The sequence below is a fragment of the Petaurus breviceps genome, unplaced genomic scaffold (assembly GCF_028583685.1).
Source record: "Petaurus breviceps papuanus isolate PSGF00001 unplaced genomic scaffold, PetGlider_PUasm1.0 38, whole genome shotgun sequence".
Lineage (NCBI taxonomy): Eukaryota > Metazoa > Chordata > Mammalia > Diprotodontia > Petauridae > Petaurus > Petaurus breviceps.
Genome location: NW_027186304.1, coordinates 79,521,823 through 79,543,991, shown reverse-complemented (window position 1 = coordinate 79,543,991; position 22,169 = coordinate 79,521,823). Strand labels below are relative to the sequence as shown.

General features: G+C 35.1%; 1 pseudogene; it reads right to left on the bottom strand.

Moving 5' to 3' along the window:
• Positions 1-21,143, bottom strand: part of LOC138170274 (TIP41-like protein pseudogene) — a 51,347-nt pseudogene extending 30,204 nt beyond the window's left edge.
• Between the last annotated feature and the right edge of the window lie 1,026 nt (positions 21,144-22,169).

Sequence of the window (22,169 nt, the reverse complement as noted above, 5' to 3'; positions counted from 1 at the left end):
TTTGAATACAGGTCTTCCTGATTGCAATGGGGCTGTGTTATCTGTGACAGCACTGTGTCACCATAGTACAAACATAATACACACATATGTGTAGATATGTATATGAATATGCATACAAACATATTTAAACTACTTTAACATTTCAAGGATTCTTTAGTGGAGCTCTTAAACTATACTGATATAAATAACAAACTGAAGAAATTCACATTTTGATCTTCTACAACCAAATAATATTTTACTAAAATTTAGTAAAAATAAAAGCAGGTACATTAAAGAAGGCAGTTTATTGTCATATCTAGTATCCTTAGTGAGAAGAAAAAATATATTCTCAAAGGACTGAGTGAATATTCTTTGTTGAAGAAGAATGATCAGGTAAGGTTAAGGAAAAACAAAGTAATTGAGAGGAAAAGGAAAAAATATAGGGAAGGAGCCTCTGGGTTTACAATTCATTAAAGTTTGGGAATAGCAGATATTGAAGGGGAAAAGAACAAGAAATGACTGAATGTTGGTTTCCAGAACAAAGATTCCAATTATAAATAACTGATATTCTACCATGCTCATCAGACAATTTTGCATAAATGGCAAGTTGTAATTTGTTTTGTAGATTTGGCAGTTAAGAACAAAATAAAAGACTTGGTAAGTCAAGTGAGAAATGGGTTGCATCCGTAACAAGAAGAAAAAAAGACTTAGAGCTTCAAAAAAAAAGTCACAGAGACAAAGAAATCTTGAGAATTATTGCTATTATTGCATTATAATATAAAACTGATATCCTGATATACATAATATTATTTTTCATTGATATTAAATGTTTTCCATGTCATCAAAAGGGATACTATTGGATTTATATGTTGACACATTTTCCACTGAAAAACAATGGGATATGTAAATAAGAAAGCCAAAAGTACCTGCTCTCCAGTGTGGACTCATAGGGTTATATCACATACATATACATACACACATGTGTATGTGTGTGTATATGTATATATATATACAAATATATTTATATATGCTTACATTATATGTGTGTGTGTATTATATATACATAATATACATACATGCATAAAGCAAAAATTATTATTTGAATTAGTTGGACTGTGTATGGTTCCTCAAAAATATAGGCTTGATTTTTAATAATATAGCAGCATTTTGCACATATGACAGATTTTCTTATAATAATCAAAACAAATAATCATTTTAATGCAAATTAATAATCATTTATTAAACATCTACTCTATACCAAGCATAGTTATAGGTGCTAGTGATGTAAAGACAAAAATGGAATTATCCTTGCCCTCAAGGAGTTTGCATTCTACTGCAATCTTTTGACCAAAAAAAGAACATCATTGTACCAGCAGTATTATACACAGTGATGGTTACATGCTTGATCTAACCATTACCCTAAAGTGTTCCAATTTCATAATTAAAAACTCTGACATTATGTTATCTGACTATGACTTCCTATCATTCTACCTATTCCTATCTCCTACTCCTCCCAAATTTCATTGCCAGCATGATGACCTCCAATTTCTTTACTCTTTTGTACATTCAAAGGCTACCTACCACCCCTACTCCAGCTTTACTTTCCTTTCTCCCTAATCTTAATCTTATAGATAAACAATTCAGTTCCACACTGGCTTCTTACTATTGAATATGCTGTCCTGTTGACTTATCACCATTCTTTTAGAAGCTCCAGTCTTGGATTAATTCTGATATCTACTTCTCAAACATACTTGTAACTAAATAGAGATCAAGGATATGAAACCAAACTTATTTGGCACTCTAAAAATTATATTATCTAACCTTAACTGAGCTCTCATCATAACAAGGCAATATTTCTTATGCTTCCCTGGTGTATCAACAATGCAATATTCACAATGCCTATGGCAATTATAAATATGCTGATGTGGTTATTAATCACAAAATATACCAGGCTCTCTACATGGGGGATAAAGTTAGAACATTTATTAAAATACCAAATAACTGAGTCCCCAAACCAGAAAGTCAGAGTCATCACAGTAGTTATGAAGTTGGCACACATAGTTAATGGAGTAAACACCCACATTCTCAAGCCTTTAAAACAGAATAGACTACCTCAGGCAAAGGTCCTCTTTCCCCACAAACAGCAACTGCTTAGTGTCCAGGAAGCATGCTCCCAGCAGCTCCGGCCCCTGGCAGTCCTCAGAAGAAGTCCTTAGCAGATATTATGGCTGACTCAAAAAAGGGGTTCTCGCCTCCTGCCTCCAACTTGGCCACTACCACTACCGCTGCCTCTGTTGCTGCTGCCACCGCCAGTCACTGCAAGAACTCTAGCTTGGCTTCCACTTCCTCTTCTCTTCACCCATTTGGTTTTTACTATGTGAATTATTGGACTGAATATTTTCCTTAAGAGGACAGATTCAATTCAATCCCCCAGACATTTAAGCAAGTAAAAATATGAGAAAGTTAAAACTTATTGGTGAACCACCAAAGGGCTTTTTAATTCTACTTAGTACTTCCTCTGTCATAGCCTTCCAAGATGACCAAGGAACTCAGAATAAATCCATATGCGTAAGTATTTAATTATTTTCTTTGAAGGCAGGGATTATTTCAGATGTATCTTGTCCACACATTTTGGGTGCTTAGTAAATCAATGTCTGTTGAATTGAATTTAGCCCACAGAGTTCAAGGTAAATAGGAGTACTGTGCTTATGTATAGTTCAAGCTCAGAATTGGTAGAACTTACTTAACCATAATTTATTGATATTAAAACAAAGGCTATAGTGAGGATATGTGCTATGTATGAGAGATTTGTCGAAGAGGGTGTCTCTCTTTTCATTCTAATACTCTAACTTATAACCCTTTGTTCAGTATATCTATACATATGTGCGTGTGTGCGCGCATATATATATATACATATATATATATATATATATATATACATACTATCCACACATATTGTTCAGCCAGTTAACATTAATTAGCTTTTACAAAGTGATATTTACTAAGAAGGTATACTAAGGCAGAAGTCACAAAACATCCTTCATATCTCCATATTCACTATCTTCTCACACACATTTATGGTTAGTGGGGAGAGCAGGATTAACTTTGAAGTGTAATGAGGCACATATATAGGGAACCCTAAGGCTATAGCAAGTTATATCCCAACTCCAGGGAGTCATTTTCTTCCTTCAAGGATATTTCACTGAAATCTCCTTTTGCCTTTGGGACATTGCATTGGCAGTGGACCAATTGGACTGGCTCTTTGCTGATCATGGTTTCTCAACTAACAAATCAATCCATACTGGGTTAGTTTAAGCAGGTCTTTTAGCTACTATGTCAACTCATCACTTGGCTGCTGCTTTTACTGGATCTGGTGTTCTCTGCTACTAATTTGCATTTCAAAGAAGCCATTTGATAGCTCTTCTGGCTTTTTGAAGCTCATAAAGTTATAATCTGGTCAATTCTAGCACTTGTTACACATTTATCTAAGATAAGGAAAGAATGAAGAGAAAAGAAAAACAGAAATCTCATGCATTCATGGGCACATGATACTTAGGTGGAATAAGAATGCAGCCACTGCCACAGTCCTCAAAAGGAACTGCAAAGCTCAGAATATTCCTTGCCCTTTTCCAAGCCAAGAAGGAAAAAAATAGAGAAGTGACTGAGGGAGGGATATATCAGTCTTTCTCTACAGGAATTTAGCTTCAGCTATGTGCCTCCTAAGTCATCAGTTCTTCCTGACCCATTAACTAACCAAGAAACTCTTCATAATCACACAGCATCTGCACCCCAATAACTCATGGCACTAAAAAGTCTTCTATGTGTTGGGATTATCACATATATTCTATATAACCCATCAGGACAGGCGAATCTGAGCATGCTGTAGGAACTAGGCCCTCACTGACTAGTTCTCCCCACATATCATCTTGGTACAATTCTTCTTCTGGTTATACCTCAGGGATTTATCAAATATTCAGGCTATTTTTGTCAAACTATGCCATTGCTACAACATGGGGGAAAAGTGACATTTGTTCACCTTGTATAAATGACCCTATAGGAAAATAAGACAAGTAGATATCTTATGTACCCAACAATGAAGAAAACATGAGTATGTATGATTGATGCATAATTGTTTTTAATTTATATAAGGGGAAAATGATGAGCAAGATTTAGGTTCATTTGTTAGGCTTGGGGAAAAAAATTCTTGTTAGAAATATTTGAGACTTCTTATTAGGGTTAAGGAAGAGGGAAGGAGAAGCTTAATAAAAGAAGTTATCTAGAAAGTAACTGCATCAAGGGCAATTGGGCTGATTCTTCCCCCCACTCCTCCCCCATCACAATTCTTCCCTCCAATATCTACCAGAGATGGAATTTCAGAACAGAATTTTAAGGCATAGAGTTACAGGGTAGACAATTGCCCAATGAGAGACAGTTATAGTAATACATGGTTACACAACATATTTTTATGAAACATATTATGCATAATGTATAGCTAACATTCATATAGCACTTTAAGATTTGCAAAATATTTTACATATGTCATCTCATTTGTCCTTCATAATAGACCTTAGGAGTTAGTGCTATTACTATTCCAACTTTAACTGATGAGGAAACTGAGTCTTAGAGAAACAAAGTGACTTGTCCAAAGTCACATAGCTATTAATTATTTGACGTAGTATTCAGAGTCAGGTCTTCCTTATTCTAACTCCAACACTATCAAAAGAGAAAAAAAGGTATATGTATATTTATATACATACATGCATGTGTATGTATAAATTATGCATATATAATAGACTATTCATGACAGCTATAATTAATAATAGATAATGCAGATAGTGCTTTAAGGTTTGCAAAGCATAGATACAATATTTCACTCAGTATGTGTGTGTGTGTGTGTGTGGGGGGTGTGTGTGTGTGTGTGTGTGTGTGTGTGTGTGTGTATTATAGTCCTTCTATTTTATTGGTTCAGGGAACACCAAGTGAGGAAACTATGCCAGTACAGATCAGCAACTGTTTTACAACTTATTCTCTTAGAAAATTGCCTAGAGAAAAGTGATGTTAAATTATTTGCCCAGGGTCACAAATGACGAGGCAGGACTTAAACTCAGGTCTTTCTGGATGTAAGACTGGATTACTATGCACTATCCTATGCTGTCTTTTGTTTTTATACTTTCTACTACATTCTTCCTGTTATGCCTTATCAAGAAATGGAGGTGCCCTCTGGGAACTTTAAGGTTCTGCCAGTGGAATGCAAGCACAGGCTTCATGATAGGCTGTGTGTTTATAGTCTGAGGATCATCCTAGTTAAATCTGGAAAGGCTCACCCACAGAGTCACCAAACTCTTCAACCACAACATCTATTTTATTTTAGACAAAATAAGAAGTCAGAGAATGATTATGATCTGAATCAAGGAGGGAAGTTCCTCCAGTGATGTAGTAAAGAACTGTATTTAGATGCTGTATTTTACTACCCAGTCACTTATTCTATCACTGTCTCATTTTCTAAATTTCTACATCACTAAGATTTCCTTTCCTAGTCAACTTTCTTTCTGCCCATCATTTTTCCATATAAGACATATTGGCTAGTTTTTCTCATTGAAATTGTCTAGCCTTCCCCCCACCCAAGTTCCTTGGCTTTTAATCATTTGGGTTCTGCTTTCTTTGAACTCTCTGAAATTTCTTTTCTTTTTCTTAGAACCAGAATTGTATTCCTCCCATATGGAATGTGTTTACTCCTGCAATGCTGGATTATATAAAATATTGAGGCAGCTAAGTGATTTGATAGATTTATCACTAGACCTGGAGTCAGGAAGATGAGTTCAAATCCAGCCTCAGATATTTATTAGCTATATGACTTTGAACAAGTTATATAACCTCTCCAAATCTAAACTTCCTCATTTGTAAAATGGGGATAATGACCTACCTCACAGGGTTGTTAGTAGTGAGGATAAAATATGATAATATTTATAAAGTACTTTATAAACTTTAAAATATCATATAGTGGCTAGTTGGGATTTATGCCAGGAATTTAGAGCTGGTTTAATATGAGGAAAACTACCAACATAATTGACCATAAAGAGTTTTCCTTAAAATGATAAATAGTATCTATCTAAAACCATCAGCAAACATTATCTTTAAGGGGGATAGACTAAAAGCCTTCCTAATAAGTTCAGGGGTGAAGCAAAGAAGTCCATTATCACCACTTAATCAATATTGTTCTAGAAATGCTAGCTATAGCAATAAGAGAAGAAAAAAAAATGGAAGGAATCAGAATGGGTAATAAGGAAACAAAACTATCACTCTTTGCAGATGATATATTGGCATCCTTTGAGAATTCCATAGAATCAACTAAAAAAACCTAGTTAAAACAAATAATTTTAGTAAAATTACAGGATATAAAATAAACCCACACAAATCATTAGCATTTCTATATATTACTAACAAAGTCTAGCAGCAAAAGATAGAAAGAGAAATTCCATTTAAGTTAACAACAGATAATGTAAACTACTTGGGAGTTTACCTGCCAAGATATACCCAGGAACTATATGAACATAACAGAACACTTTTCATACAAATAAAGTCAGATCTAAACTGTACATGGGTAGGGCAAGTCAAGGCAATAAAAATTACAATTCCATCTATATTAACATATTCATTGCCATACTGATCAAATTACCAATGATATTTTATACAGCTAGAAAAAAATAACAAAATTCATCTGGAAAAAGAAAAGGTCAAGAATATTAAGGAAATCGATGAAAAATGCAAATAAAGATGTCTTAGCAGTACCATGTCTGAAACTATATTACAAAGTGGTCAGCATCAAAACAATCTGGTTATTGGCTAAGAAATAGAGTGGCAGATCAGCAGAATAGATTAAATACACAACATACAGTAGTAAATGACCATAGTAATATGGTATTTCACAAACCCAAAGATCCAAGATCGTGGGACAGAAAATCAGTATTTGACAAAAACTGCTCGAAAAATTGGAAAGTAGTTTGTCAGAAACTAGGTATAATCCAATAACTCACACTGTATTTTGTGATAAGGTGGAAATGGGTAAATAATTTAGACATAAATGGTGATATCATAAGCATATTTTACCTGGCAGAATTATGGATAAGGGAAGAATTTATGAAATTGTACATAGTGAGTAATACAAAATTTATTCAATAAAATTCAAAATTTATAATTTTGAAAATGTAAAATTAAACATTTTTTAACAAACAAAACCAGTTAAAATTAGAAGAGAAACAGGAAACAAAAAAATTGCAGCAAATTTCTCTGAAATAGGCCCTATTTCTTAAATATATAGAGAACTGTGTCAAATTTATAAGAATATGAGTCATTCCTCAGTTGAAAAATGGTCAAAGAATATGAACAGTTAGTTTTTAGAAAAAGAAATCAAAGCTTTCTATAGTCATATGAAAAAAATGCTGCCAAATTACTATTGATTAAAGAAATAGAAATTAAAACAACTCCAAAGAACCAACTCACACCTATCAGATTGGTTAATATGACATAAAAGGAAAATGCCAAATCTTGGAGGGGATGTGGGAAAATCAGGACACTAATGTTGGTTTAGTTGTGAACTGTTTCAAACATTCTAGAGAGCAATTTGGAACCTTGCCCAAAGGGCAATGAAACTATGCATACAACAGTTTTTGATCTGGCAATACCACTATTAGGTCTGTACTCCAAGAAAATCAAAGCAAAAAGGACATAAATGCATAAAAATATTTATAATACCTCTTTTTGTGGTGGTAAAGAATTAGAAATTAAGGAGATAGACATCTATTGGGGAATGACTGGACATATTGTGGCATATAATTGTGAAGGAATACTATTGAGCAGTGAAAAATAATGAGCAGGATCCTTTTAGAAAAACCTGGGAAGTTTTATATGGACAAAGTGAAATTAGTAGAATCAGAAGAAGATTGTAGCATTGTAAATAGTAACAGCAATACTGTACCAACATCAGCTGAGCTATTCTCAGCAATACAATGGTCCAAAACAATTCCAAAGGACTTATGATGGAAAATGCTATCCACCTCCAGAGGAATATCACCTCTAGAGATGGAGTCTGAAGGCAGATTGAAGGATAATTCAAAAACTTTATTATTCTTTTTTTGGTCTGTTTTCTTTTGCAATATGGCTAACATGGAAATATTTTGCATGACTGCACATGTATAATCTATATTAAATTATTTGCCTTTCAAGGAGGGACTGTGGGAGTAAGAGAGAGATGGGGAGAATTTAAAACTCAAAATTTTTAAAAATGAATGTTAAAAATGATGTTACATTTCATTGAGATTAAATTAAATATAAAAAAGAATTAATGAAATAATAAAATATTAAAATAAAAAATATTATATGAATGCAAGTAATTATTATTGTATCATATATCAGTACCAATCAATTATCCTATTTAACATTTTTCTTTTCCAACCTTACAAATGCTTCTTTTATATTCAAAATTGTAATTACCCCCAGATCTCTTTTATGTCTTTCCTCAAAAACCCTAACCAATTTCAATTTGCTTTACTGATTAGATTCATATTGCTTAACATTCCCTTGAAGGCCCTGTAGAAATGCTATGAAGACTTGTTTTCTCAACTATTATTTTCCTACCTCCTACACCATCTTTACTTAAGGAAAACAATCTCCTCTCCCCCCACCATCTCTTTCCCTTGGCACTTCTGCATGCCTCCCTTTTCACCCTCTTTAACTCTTTTTAATTCTTTCTCAGTCTCTTTATCTACCATACTTTTTCCCCTCCCTTGGCCCTCCACCACTCTCTATCCCCTTCTTTCTCTCTCACTCCTTTGTAATATATTCTAAAATTAGGAGAAGTTTGGAAGGAAGTATTTACTAAGTTCTAAATATGTAACAGGCACTGTCCTAATGACTAGATATACAAAGAAAGGCTTGGCAACACATCAGATATGTGTGTGCAGTGAAGGTGAGGAGACAAGTACACCACTGAGGTTATAAGTTTGACTGATTGGGGAAAATGGTGGTACTCTCAATAATAATAGGAAAGTTTGGAAGAGGGGAGAGTTTGAAGGGAAAGCTAGTGAGTTCTCTTTTGTACATTTTAAGCTTGAGATGTCTATGGGATGTCCAATTCCTGGTGTCCAAGAGGCCATTGATTTTGTGAAATATCTCAGGAGAGATGTTAGAGTTGGATGTATAGATCAGGGAATTATAAATATCATAATTGAACACATGGGAGCTAATGAGATAGCAAAGCAAAATAGTATGGAAGAAGAGTGGATATAAGGCAGAGAGCCCTGGAAGATAATTACATTTAGTATGTATGCAATGGAAGAAGATCCAGCCATGGAGACTGAGGAGTGGGAAGATCTGTTGGAGAAGAATCAGGAGAGAGCAATATCATGAAAACCTAGAAATAAAAAGATGATCCAAGAGAAGGGAGTTATTGATGGTGGAATAAATTATGTTAGGAAATAGAGACCTCTTTAACACTGGAGCTGTTCAAATGGAGCAGGACTATCTTTGGTCAGAGGTACAGTTGATATCTTTCCTATGCAGGCATGTATAAGATTAGTTTACTTCTTTGTTCTCTTATAATTCTTAGATCCTTCTCTTCCCAGTGGTGTCAGAAGATCTTAGTTCTAGGCACTAGGTACATCATTAACAGTTGCAAATCATACTACCTCTCTCTCTTGTGTTCCTCATATATAATATGGGAATTATATACAAGTGCCTGCCTAGTCAGAAGCATATATACCTTACATACCTATGTAAGTGGACTTAGGTTTGGAAAAGTTAAAAAATATTCATGCAAATGTCTGAAATTATTAGAGAAGGGTAAAGAAAAAAACTGTAATAAGGAGGTTTATCTTTTTACATAGCATTTAAAAGATAAAAGTATAAATCACAACTTCAGATATATAAGATAGAGTAAGACATTAAAAGAGATAGTGGTCTGTTTTTATTCAGATATATTAATTCTTGTTTTTATACTAATTTTTTTCTATTTAATTTTAAAGTATTTTTATGGTTTCTTCAAGCCACTCTTTGTTTCATAATATCTTCGCGTTAATTAACATTTTCCAAGTTATGAATAAAAATGCTAAATGAGAACAGACTTAGTGGCACTCCCTGTGGCAACCAAAAATGTCCTTCACCTTGGTATACATTCTGTGGGTTTAATTCCCAGTGTTGTCCCAAAGCAATTTGGGAGTCTATAGGCATGCCCGTACACAAGTCCATCTGGACACAATGTGGATTTTCTGAGAGTTACTAAGACGAAAATATAATACATATTCACTATTCAAGTTTTTATTTTAAAAAATGTTAATTTTTTCAAGGCAACTTCATTTCCCTTAATTCCCTGAGCATTATAGGAGACTTGTCTGTCAAACAAATAATCCAATTTATATATCTTAAGGGGTAGTTTCCATTCTGAGTATCAAGAAAATGATTGAAAGTCAAAAAGGATTTTAATATTCCCTTTCTTTAATAATGTTTTTCCCCCTTTTACTGTACTTTTAAGGAAATGATTCTGTTTAAAGGCAGTTCAGTTCAAAGAGGGAAAAATAGACTCAGGAAACCTTCCTCTAAGAATTAAAAAAATATATATGATAAGGACTAGGTAGTAAAACATCAGAACTCAATGAAGAAATCCTTTCCATGTAAAATAGGGGCTCTTGTAAAGCATTTTTAATGTGACTGAGTAAAGTACCTTGAACTCAAATCATATAGTAGATCCCCCTCTCTTCCCTCTAGAAAGGATGTGGGAGATGCATTTCCCTGTGGCACAGTATATATGGGGAAATAGTAGAAATTCCTACAGTTTAAAGGTGGCGTAAATGTTTTAAATGAATACTATAATGGTACTCAGAAGAACTGGGTCTGAATCCACGTTTTTACAATTACTATTTATTTGACCCTAGGTAAGCCATTTTTCCATCTTTCTGTTTCTCATTTTATTCATCTATCTATATTTTACTGTATGAGTGATATTATTAGTTTGGAGTACTTCTGATAAAGGAGCATCCTCTGTCAATCCAGTCTGCTAATTTCTAATCTTAGAGAGTTGTCAGGAACACCAAAAGTTTAAGTAACTTACCCAGATCACAGAATCTCTATGCCAAAGGTACAGCTTGAGCCTAGGTCTTCCTGACTTGGAGGCCAACTCTGTATTATTTCATGTCTTTCTTCTTAATAAATTAAGAAAAAAACAAACAAACTGGAATGCAGGCCGGGAGAGAAAACTAACACTGTTTACCTCTTAGAAATTTTTTCCCTCATAAAGAACACAATTTATAAATCTTATTTGTGTGAATTATCTTTTATTATTATGTAAGGAGAAAGCCAGAGCTCTTCCTTCCTCCCCAAATCTTAGAGTCAGTGGAGTAGTGTAAAGCCAAGTATGAGTATCTTTCAAGATGACTGCTGCTGTGAACAGATTCAAGATTCTGATTACATAGTATAGCGAACTGTCTATTTATTCAGCAGTAAATTAAGGCAAAACATTCACAGAAAATCAAGGTACAGCATTCACCATGTCACAACTCAACAACTTAACACTAAAATGGCCATGTAGTTTTCACCAGAGTGGGCACATAGTTTTAAGCAAAGTACATTTGTTTAGTTAATCCCAAAGTCCTTAATTCAATCACAAAGTACAAAAGTCAAAATCCTCCACCCATGGAATGCAATTAAATTACAATTTCATCAGTCACCACTCAGTACCTTCTTAAGGGGTAGTGCAAAGAACAAAAGGCCACCCACACCTAGGTCATAAGTAAGTTACAATTTCACCAGTCCCTACTCAGACAATTTCATCAGTCACTAATCAGTACCCACAGAGAGGTCTTTTCATCTTGACTTGAGGCAGGCTTTCTGCTTCCATGGTTCCTCTTCCATGGTCCCAGCTCCTGCCCAAATCTAACCAACTGTTACCTGAGTTCAAAGTCAGACAGCTCCCAGTTCCTTGTCCAGCTCTCCATGCAGTTCCTGCTCCGTATTGAAGCTCACAGTATCCAGTCCACCTCAAATCTCTCACAGTCTCTGTTCCTGGGAAGACAAGGCTTACCAAAGTCACAATAACAGTTATACACATTAACAAAGCCACAATAACATTCATCCAAAGTACCAGCACCATAGTCATGCTTCCTCAGTTTTTGACAGCTCTGGCTAGCCCCTGGAAGTTTTCAGCAGCTCTGGCACCACAAGTTTGAGTTTTGCCACCACAAGTCTGAGTTCTGTGTCAGTTCTCAGTTCTTATTTTTTTCAGTTCTTCTCAATTCTCAGTTCAGTCTTCAGTCGAGCAATAGCAGCCCAGCCTACAGATTCTCACTGAGAGAAATTCTCTGTCTGTCTCTCTCTCCCCAGCAGCAGCTGTTCTGTCTCCATGATGCTTACCCAAAGAAATTCTGACTCTCCTAGCTGGGGCTTCTCCTTATATACTATATTAGCTCCTCCCTGTTCGGCCCCTTCCTGTTACATCAGCAACAGGGGTTCATACCTTCTATTTCTTTAACAGAGGCTTGATATAATTAGCTTGACACTAAGGGATAAGTACATGTTAGCTTGTCAATACAAAGGGATCTTTAAATTTCATTACTATTACAAGTAGCAAAGAAAAAAAAAAAGGTAGCCACCTTTTTGTCCTAGAATGCTTTAAGGCTAAATCAGTCACTTTTTCAGGTATATAGGGGGGTGGTGTTGGGTATTTCCTTGTAAGTGATGGTATGATTGCTAGTGTTTACCCTAATGCCTGGCACAGAGTAATCCCACTTTATAGAAATTGTGTGAGCTTGTAGATCCAAGCCAGTAATTATACAGATAAAATCCAGGAACACAGATAAGAAAGTTAACATACTTTTATATAGTAGGTATTTAATAATTGCTTGTTGACTTGTTTGGTTCCTGCAGTCAAACATGTAATATATCATAATTACCGTGCTGCTTAAATTTGTGAATATAGACATGAAGTGTCATTGCATCTTTTCTTCATTCCCTCAATGGATTGCTTGGATAGATTATTAAACATAGTCGATATATGAACTCCTAAATTATGTACCGTGGAATAAGAGAAAAACAGTTTTTATCACTCACATGCACATAGCTGAGGTCCCCTGTTCATATTGACTTAACTGGGTCCCTCTTGATTTTGAGAGTCAATTTTCTAGACACATATGAAGAATAAAGGAATGATCAATACATTAAAAATTGGTCTTAGATCACAATGTTTCAACTAGCATAACCAAATGTAATAAGCATTCTGAGTTAGTATGAATCAATAACATTGTATATAAATCAAAGTGTCTTCATAAGTAAATGTGAAATGATCTCTTGGGCCAGGTTGGATGTGGTCCAACAAATGAAGCATAATCATGAATAAGATACAAAATGAAGGAATCAGTGATCTTAATGGAAATAGATTTAAAATGGTCAGAGAGCAATGTCAAATACATACACGCATACACATCCCAGCAAATACAGAACAAATATTAATGGACTATAAAAGCTACTTTAAAGTTGAATTCCCAGAAACATGAAATCAAACTGAGGAAATAAAGACAGTCAGTAAGGAACATTGAGGAGCTGATTTCTTGTTCTTTAGATACTACCCTCTAAACAGAATGCTTTCAGACCACTGTATGTGAGATAATGCTGAAATTCCACTGTGGTACTATGATGGCCCCCATGCCATTGTGGGGGAGGGGAGGAAGGTTAATGGAACAAGTTTCCTAGTCTCAATAGTTTACAATGACAAAAATAATTTTAAGGTATAGACACAGTATACAGTAGTTGACATCCTTTGTGGTCCTTTTTTTTTTCACCTCTGACACAGAATAAAATTGTCAGATCAATAGCTTGATTTTTAAAAGATTATTCAGAGATCCCAAAGGTATATAAGAGTATTTTTACATAATTCTTTAAAGTCATTTTACGACAAATTGTGATATATAATTTTCTAAAATTAATATACCTTCCATTTTCAACAAAATCGCCATGTAATTTATGCATAATCAGTTAAGTTAAAGTCAGTCAGGGAAGGATTGACATTAGATGTCAAAATAATATCAAACAATATCACTGAGGAACAGGATGGATTAGAGATAAGTAGAAGATTTGCAAAGTTCTAAAGAAGTTGGTAAATGGAATTGCAGGATGGAATAAACATGAAGCTAGAAAGAGGAAAGTGATTGCAAACAATCAAAGTCAAAGACAGTTTTTCTAGGCTTAAATCTCTGAATTTGAATTTAAATAGCCTTTTCAAAAGGATAGCAAGAAATGGGTCACTGCAGGAGAACATCAATAATGTGACATCTTCATACAAATGAAAAGTACATATTTCCCCAGAATGAAACATTTAGTAATAGGAAAGAGGGGAAATCATAAAATGAAAGGAAAATAATGACAAAATCTAGAGGCAATTACATGATAATCCAAATTTAGGCCCTAAATATGAAATCACTGAGATTCAAAGCTTTTTTCTAAGGTTACTTAGTCTACAATAGACCACAAAAGCTCCTTTGTAGATTTTTAATAATCCATTCTAACACATCAAATCATATTTGCCCGACAAAACAATAAAAGGAAGCTTTGAACATTGAACTCTGGGGTTTGATGTCAAAGAACTATGGTAAACTTCCATTTGTCCAGAATGGTTGAAGAATGCAGTTTCCAGGCTGATTTGATATTCTCTATAACTAAAATGACCTTGTCAGAACCCCTTAAGGGGAACTAGATCATAGGTCCAAGGCTTAGATAGGATAAGTAGCATCGTGAATAGAACTTGGATAGGGGCAGACTGGGAGAAGGCTGAAATTGGGAGTTCATCAAGCTCTCTAGAGTTATGCAAAACATAAGAACAAGGCTTCAGGTAAATTATTTGAGAATCAAGTACAAGGGTACAAGTATCTTAAGAAAGGTTAGTACAGGGGCGGCTAGGTGGCACAGTGAATAGAGCACTGGCCCTGGAGTCAGGAGGACCTGAGTCCAAATCTGGCCTCGGACACTTAACACAAATACTAGCTGTGTGACCTTGGGCAAGTCACTTAACCCCAATTGCCCTCCAAAAAAAAAGAAAGGTTAGTACCTAGGAAATCAATCAGAAGGAGAAAGGACAAATAGACTTCAAGGAACATCAATAAAATGGTCCAAACTAATCCCAATACCAGAGTATTTATCCAGCCAGATGCAGGGAAGTGAATTAAAACATGATTTATGGGAATAACTATTTTACAATATTATTGTTAAGTGGTAAACATCAGGGGTCCATTTCGGTGGAGGGTGGAGTACTGAGGCAGGAAATCTAGATACTAGAAATATGAGTGTAAAGAAGGGACTCAAATCATAGGTAGAGTAGAAGGATAAGCTGGGAACCCAGTTCCTAATTGGAAGGGAATATAGAAAAGTGGGACCAAAAATAACATTCTAAACTGATGAAATGAAGAAGAACTCACAGACCAGAAATAAGATTATTCTGTGTGATGGGGTGGGGAATGGGAGAGAGATGAATTTAAAAGTAGGGATGTAAAATATTAAGTGATCCTAATTCAAGGAGAGTAGTAAACTTAATAGGCTATATGGGCAGTGATTAGTGAAAACAAAGCATAAATGAGGGCACTTGCTTATTATCAAGGTAAACACAGCCTGGTAGGACCATGTCAAGGTAGGCAGAACCAATAGAAAAGGGACAATGGAGCTTCAGTTCAGCATCCTGAATAGTTCAATAAGAGTGAAACCAGGGGCAGCTAGGTAGAGCAGTGAATAGAGTGAACACTGGCACTGGAGTTAGGAGGACCTGAGTTCAAATCTGGCCTCGGACACTTAACACAAATACTAGCTGTGTGATCCTGGGCAAATCACTTAACCCCAATTGCCTTGCCTTCCTCTCCCCTCCCCTCCCCCAAAGAAGACTGAAGTCACTAGCTGTGTTTACTACACCATGCTAAGGCCTTGTCTTATAGACTTACAGACAAAGACATTGAAGTCCATCTTATCTCATAGCTGAGGAACGGAAGCAGAGATAAATTCTGACTTTCTCAAAGTCACCAAGAAAGCAGAAGAGAAACAAGAGCCTGGGTTCTCTAACTCCAGAGAGATAGTTGGTGTGGATAGCAATATTGTTGTAAAGCCAAGCCCAAGCAGCTCTCCAGAGGCCTGCCGCTGTGAATAGCTCTAAGCTTCTGATCCCATAGTAGTGAACTCTCTATTTATTCAGCCGTAAACTAAAGCAAAACCAAAGTACAGCATTCACAATGATATAACATTACAACTTATCACTAAAGTGGCCACTTAAAAAACATGGTTTTCACTTAAAATGACCACATAATTTTAAACCAAAGATATCATCCAGTAAATCCTTAACCCAATCATCCTTAAGAAGCAATCCTCCATAAAGGACACAAAGTTCAAAGGTCTAAATTTTCCCACCCCTAGATCAATTTTCTTAATCTCTCAGTCAAAAAGTCTTCTTTCTTCTTGATTGGAGATTAGTTTCTAATCATCCTTAACTCAATCATCTTTAAGGAGTACAAGATACAGAGTAAAAAGTTCTCCCACCCCTAGATTACAGTAAATCATGATCTTGTCAGTCAGAACTAAGTACACAAGGAGAGGTGTTTTCATCTTGGAGCGAGGCTGGCTCCTGAATTCCATGGTTCTTCTTCCATGGGTTCAGCTCCATGGATTCACAGGCAGGTAGCTCTCACCTCTGTGTCCAGTTCCCATTCCATACTGAAGCTCACAGTGTCCAGTCCACCTCTAGTTCTTCACTGTTTCTATTTCTGGAAAGACAAAGCTTAACAGAGTCAAAATAATATTCATACACATTGCCGCCACCATCATCAATTCACTATCTGCCTGTGAAATCAACATAGACCCACAAACAAGATATGAAAAATCAACACAAATCATCAGCATAGTTCCAGGGCCTCTGAAATCGTCCTCTAGGAATTCTGTAAACAGAAAACGAGAAAATGCTCTTTCAGGGCTTCCAGGAAGGTCCCAGGGCTTCTGTGCAAAGTATCACAAACACAACAGAACAGACAGACAGAGTACCTGGCCTCCACAATCCTTCCCCTCCTCGGTTCTGCTCTGTCCCAGCTGTGCTCCTCCTTATATATGGTGGTTCTTCCTGTTCCGCCCCTTCATGTTGCATCAACAAGTTCATCCCACCTTCAAATCACACAGAGGCTCAAACAAGGTGCTAAATACTTAAGTAGCTGAAACAAGGTGCTAAGTACGTCTTTGCTTGCCATTATAGTCATGTAAAGGTGTGTGTGTACACATACACGTATATGCATATTATATATAAAATGTGTGCAAACATATATGTGGAAACACCACATATAAAGTATGCATGTGTATTTATGTATATATATATGTTATAATATATATGGCTAGAAAATGGAAATGGAATATATACAGAAAGAGCAAGAGAGAGAGAGAGAGAAGAAATGGATGTAACTCTATCAAGCTCTGAATATTGAAAGGGTATCATCCATTTTTTTAAGCCAGGCTTACTCTCCAAGAAGTAATGAAGTCATCCACAATTTCCTAAGATATTCACTCTGTTTCCCATGGGGAGTTTATGTCCTCTGACCAGATTGTGAATTCCTCAGGGATGGCCATTCTCTTCAGTAGGAATAACAGCAGATTTGCATAGTACGTTTGTTACAATAACTCCATAAGGTAGGTAGTACTAGCATCCTACCATTTTATAGGTACCAAAAGCAAGGTTCAGAGGATTTATGTGATATGCTCAAGATCATGCAACTAATAAATGTTATTAAAGATAGCCTGGATTTAAATCCAAGTCTTTTTACTCCAATTTAATGTGATTTCCATTGTACCATGCTATCTTTCTTTGATGATAGATAATGCTAACAGTCCCCTAGGGCCAAGGTTGGGAAAGGGGGCAGAGCCCAGACTAGACTAAGAGCCTTGACACATAATGTACACCATTCTTAGATTATCAATATTCAAAATACTAGAATGAAACAAAGATGCAAAAAATTATAAAGCTCTACTAAGTATTATTGGATCTTCTCTTAGTGATTCAGAGTGTACTTCAAACTCTGTGGACATTGATTATCAATGTACGTTACTGTACAGAATATATGGACCAAATTATCTTATCCTGTGCCTGAACAATGACTTTTTAAAGATAAACTCCTATTATAGGCTTTTTAAACTAATAATTTATTTATTTTTATACAAATACATATAAAAAAGAAAGATCCATTTATTTGTGTTTTAATTTGTTTCAGCAAATAGAAATTTACTATAATAGCCAGTAACAGTTGTGTAGAATATAGACAAACACTACACAAACAAACTGAGATTAGAGTTGGTAAAAAGAATAAAGCACCAAGGGGCATCATGGTGTAGTGGATAGATTTGAACTCAAAGTCAGGAAGAAGTCAGATTAAATCCTTCTTCTGACCCATATTGGCTACATGGGAAAATCACTTAATATCTGAGTGCTTCAGGCATCCTAAGACTATAAAAGCTTTAAGGTCCTGATCTGCTTTGGCATAAGAAGTTTTTCTTAAGAAGGATTTCTTAAACTGATGAAATCATAGCCCCCTTCTCACTCAGATGGATAGATGATAGACATGATTTGCAGAAATAACATGAATAGATAGTAGATATAGATAAGAAAAATGTATACATTATATTGTATATGCATATATAGAAAGAGAGAAAGAGACAGAGAGGTGACAAAGGTACCTTAGTACAATGCCTGACACACAATAAGCACGATATAAATGTTAGCTATTATTATCATCAATTAGAACTAGAACACTAAAATGGGCCATATGATGATTCCTTCTATATTTTAAGGGCCTTAAATATTTCAGAATGAGAAATGGTACAAATAAGCCTAATCATGAAAATTAAATCTTGGTTGGAACACACACACTAGAAATACTATTTTGTACACACATTGGTCTCCAAATGTATAATAATAATTAATAATAATAATAATAATAAAGAAAACTCACATTTCTATGGTGTCCTGCATTGGGCTTTCCTTTCAAAGCCTGTGAGGTAGTTAGTACATCCTGCATTTATAGATGAAGAAAATGAAGCTTAGAGATGTCATGTGATTTACTTAATAAGTAACACAGCCATGATTAAAAATCAGGTCCTCTGAGCTTAAGTACAATAATGTGTTGTTTTATACTTCCTTCTCATGTAGGGAAGAAACACATCTGTTCCTTCTTCCTATTCTAATACTGTGAGTCAGGAGAATCTACTATATAAAATATTACTCAAGGACCATCCTGAGCTCTTTAGTCACTTGCTGTGTTAAGATGAAGGAGACCCATAACGAGGAAACTGGACTTAACTCAAGCCAAGTCCTTGCTCAAAAGGAACTTAACCAATTAAAGGAAATACACCAAGCACCATGTCTATATTTGCCTAGACAATGAGACAAACAATCCTGAGGGAATAAGGGCAAATTTTGCAAGCCCCGAAGAAAAGAGGGGAGCAAGAAAAACACTTCTCTTGGCTAATGAGTTTGAATATGAGAAAATTTAGGTAATTGTCCCAAAGCACAGAACCCTATGGATGTAAACTAAACTTGGCCATAACTATCAGGGTTAGTAAGAAGGTCTCATGGTAAGAAAAACAAGTAAGACCTCAGACTAAATCCTATGATTAAAATGAGTATATTGTAAAGATATTTTTACACATTTTGTAAAATCTTCACATTTGTAAAGAGACTGAGTATAAGAGAAAAGAATGCTGGCCTTAGAATTGGGACATATTGGTTTGTGACTCTGGGCATTTTCTTTGTCCCCCATTCCTGGAATGCTTTCCTTCCTCAGTTCCACGTCCTGGCTTCTCTGGCTTCCTTCAAGTCCCAGTGAAAATCCCACCTCTTACAGGAAACTTTTTCTGATTCTCCCTTAATTATAGTGCCTTCCTTGTGTTTTATTTCCAATTTATCCTATATACAGCATGTTTATGCATAGTTGTTTACATGTTATCTCCTCAGACTATAAGCCTCTTGAGAACAGAAATTATTTTGTTTGTTTATATTTTGCTTTGTTTTACCTTTCTTTGTATTTCCCAGTGCTTAACACTGAGCCTGGAACATATTAGGTGCCTAATAAATATTTATTGATTGACTAACAAATCAATAAACTGACTAACATAGGCAAGTCCTAGCTTTAAGGACCTTAGAGGTCTTCTAGTTAAACCCTCTTCTTTTACAGATGAAAAAACTAAGACTGGAGAGGCCAAGTGATATGGTCAATGTCATACAGACAGTAAGTGATAGAGATAGGATTCAAACTCATTATCAGTAAGTCAGATTTCAGATGTGACACTCTATCACTATACAAGGAGGGACAATTTTAACCATAACACTGTGATGCTAACAAACAAACAAAACAAAAAATTTAGAAAACTGTCAGTGTCTTCCCTATGAAAATATATCTCCTTAGCCAGCTTTCTAAGGCCATCTACAAGCTGACTCCAGACTACCTTCTCAGCTTTATTTCACGTTCTTCTTCATGGTCCCTTCTATCTCAAAATCTTAAAACTGACAATGTGGAGTGCCACAGAATATAAACCTCCCTGAGAGACTTAGCAAACCTTTTAAAAATCCCACAGCAATAACACAATTTTGATAAAATACTAATATCAGTGCTTAAAATATTATATTATTTATATGATATATTTATAATATTTTTAATATTTATAGTTAATATTTTAAATATTATATTTAATATTTATATTATATTTATGTAATATATTTATATTAAAACATTGAAAATATATGGTTGCACTAAAAATAAATCACAAAATATAATACTGAAACTTAACAACAGAGTAGGATATCAGGTACCTATACATTGTTGGCTGTATTGCTATCCTTGTCAAATTATTAATTCTTCAAGTTTTCACAATTAGCTAAGTATGTAGCCATCTCCAATGATTATCCAGAGATAATTTTTAGACTGCAAAATCATTTACATCTCCTCGTCACTTTAATATTCTCATCTCTTTCCCACAATCTTCATTTGAGGATTTCTGGAGTTTATTACAGTATCCTTAAATATTGTTGTTCCTCACACACAACCCTACATCTTCTGTCTCCACATCTTGGTACTTACTGGTTCCATACCTAGGATGTTCTTTGTCTTCATCTCCATGTCTTAGAATTCTTAGTTTGCTCTGGGATTTAGCTCAAGCACCGCCTTCCTTGATCATCCAAACTGCTAGTGCCCTTTCCCCAAAATTTTGTATACATTAGGTATATAATTAATTATACTTACATAATTTACACATCTCCCCAAAAGTAACCTAAGTTCCACAAGTTCAGGGACTATTTTAGTTTTTGTCTTTGTGTCACCAGTGCTCAGCCCAGCATCAGGAGGCATTCAATACATATTTATTAATTTATTACCTAGAAAGAGTACATTAAGGTAAAGCTGAAGGATCTCTTTCTTCTAGATGATGAAACTCTCTCATATCCTCATGGATCTGTGGCTACCTCTCAATCATCAACAATGAGCAAATAACTGGATTGTACTTGTGCTGAAAATGGTCTTTTCACAGCATACTGTGTTATCTTTCCTAAACTTATACCTGGGCTTCCATTAGAGAGTGTTAGTTGAAAATCTTAGCTTTGTTTATTCAAACCAATACTCAGTGCAGAAATGTATTGAGCGAGGGGCCTAGCACTAGCAACAGGAGCAGCAGAATCAGAAGTCATTGAATTCTGTAGTGTGTTCAAGGGGAGCTTATTCTAAGAAATTTGTGACAGTTCATGAATTCCCAAGATGTTAAGTTCTGTTAGATGAAATCTCTTAATAAAAGAAAACTTCTCACTTTCTTAGATGGCTCAGAGCCAGAAGATGATACCAGAGAAAGCAGAGATGAAACAGAAGAAATAAATGACTGGAGGTTTGAGAAAACATTCTGAAAGGAAGCACTAAAAGCTCTTCAATGATTAATGTTTTCAAGATTCATTTGAATCTCTTCTGTTCATTAATTATTACATTCATTAGGCAGTTTCCATTAGAAAGTGTATCTCTCTCCTATGCCAGATTTGTCCAATCAGTATCAATACCTAACATTATACCTCATTACCCATTTGCCTAGCCCAAAACCCAAATCCATCATGATGACAAGAACATGCTTTCTTTTGTGTGTATTTAAATTAAAAGGTTTTACAT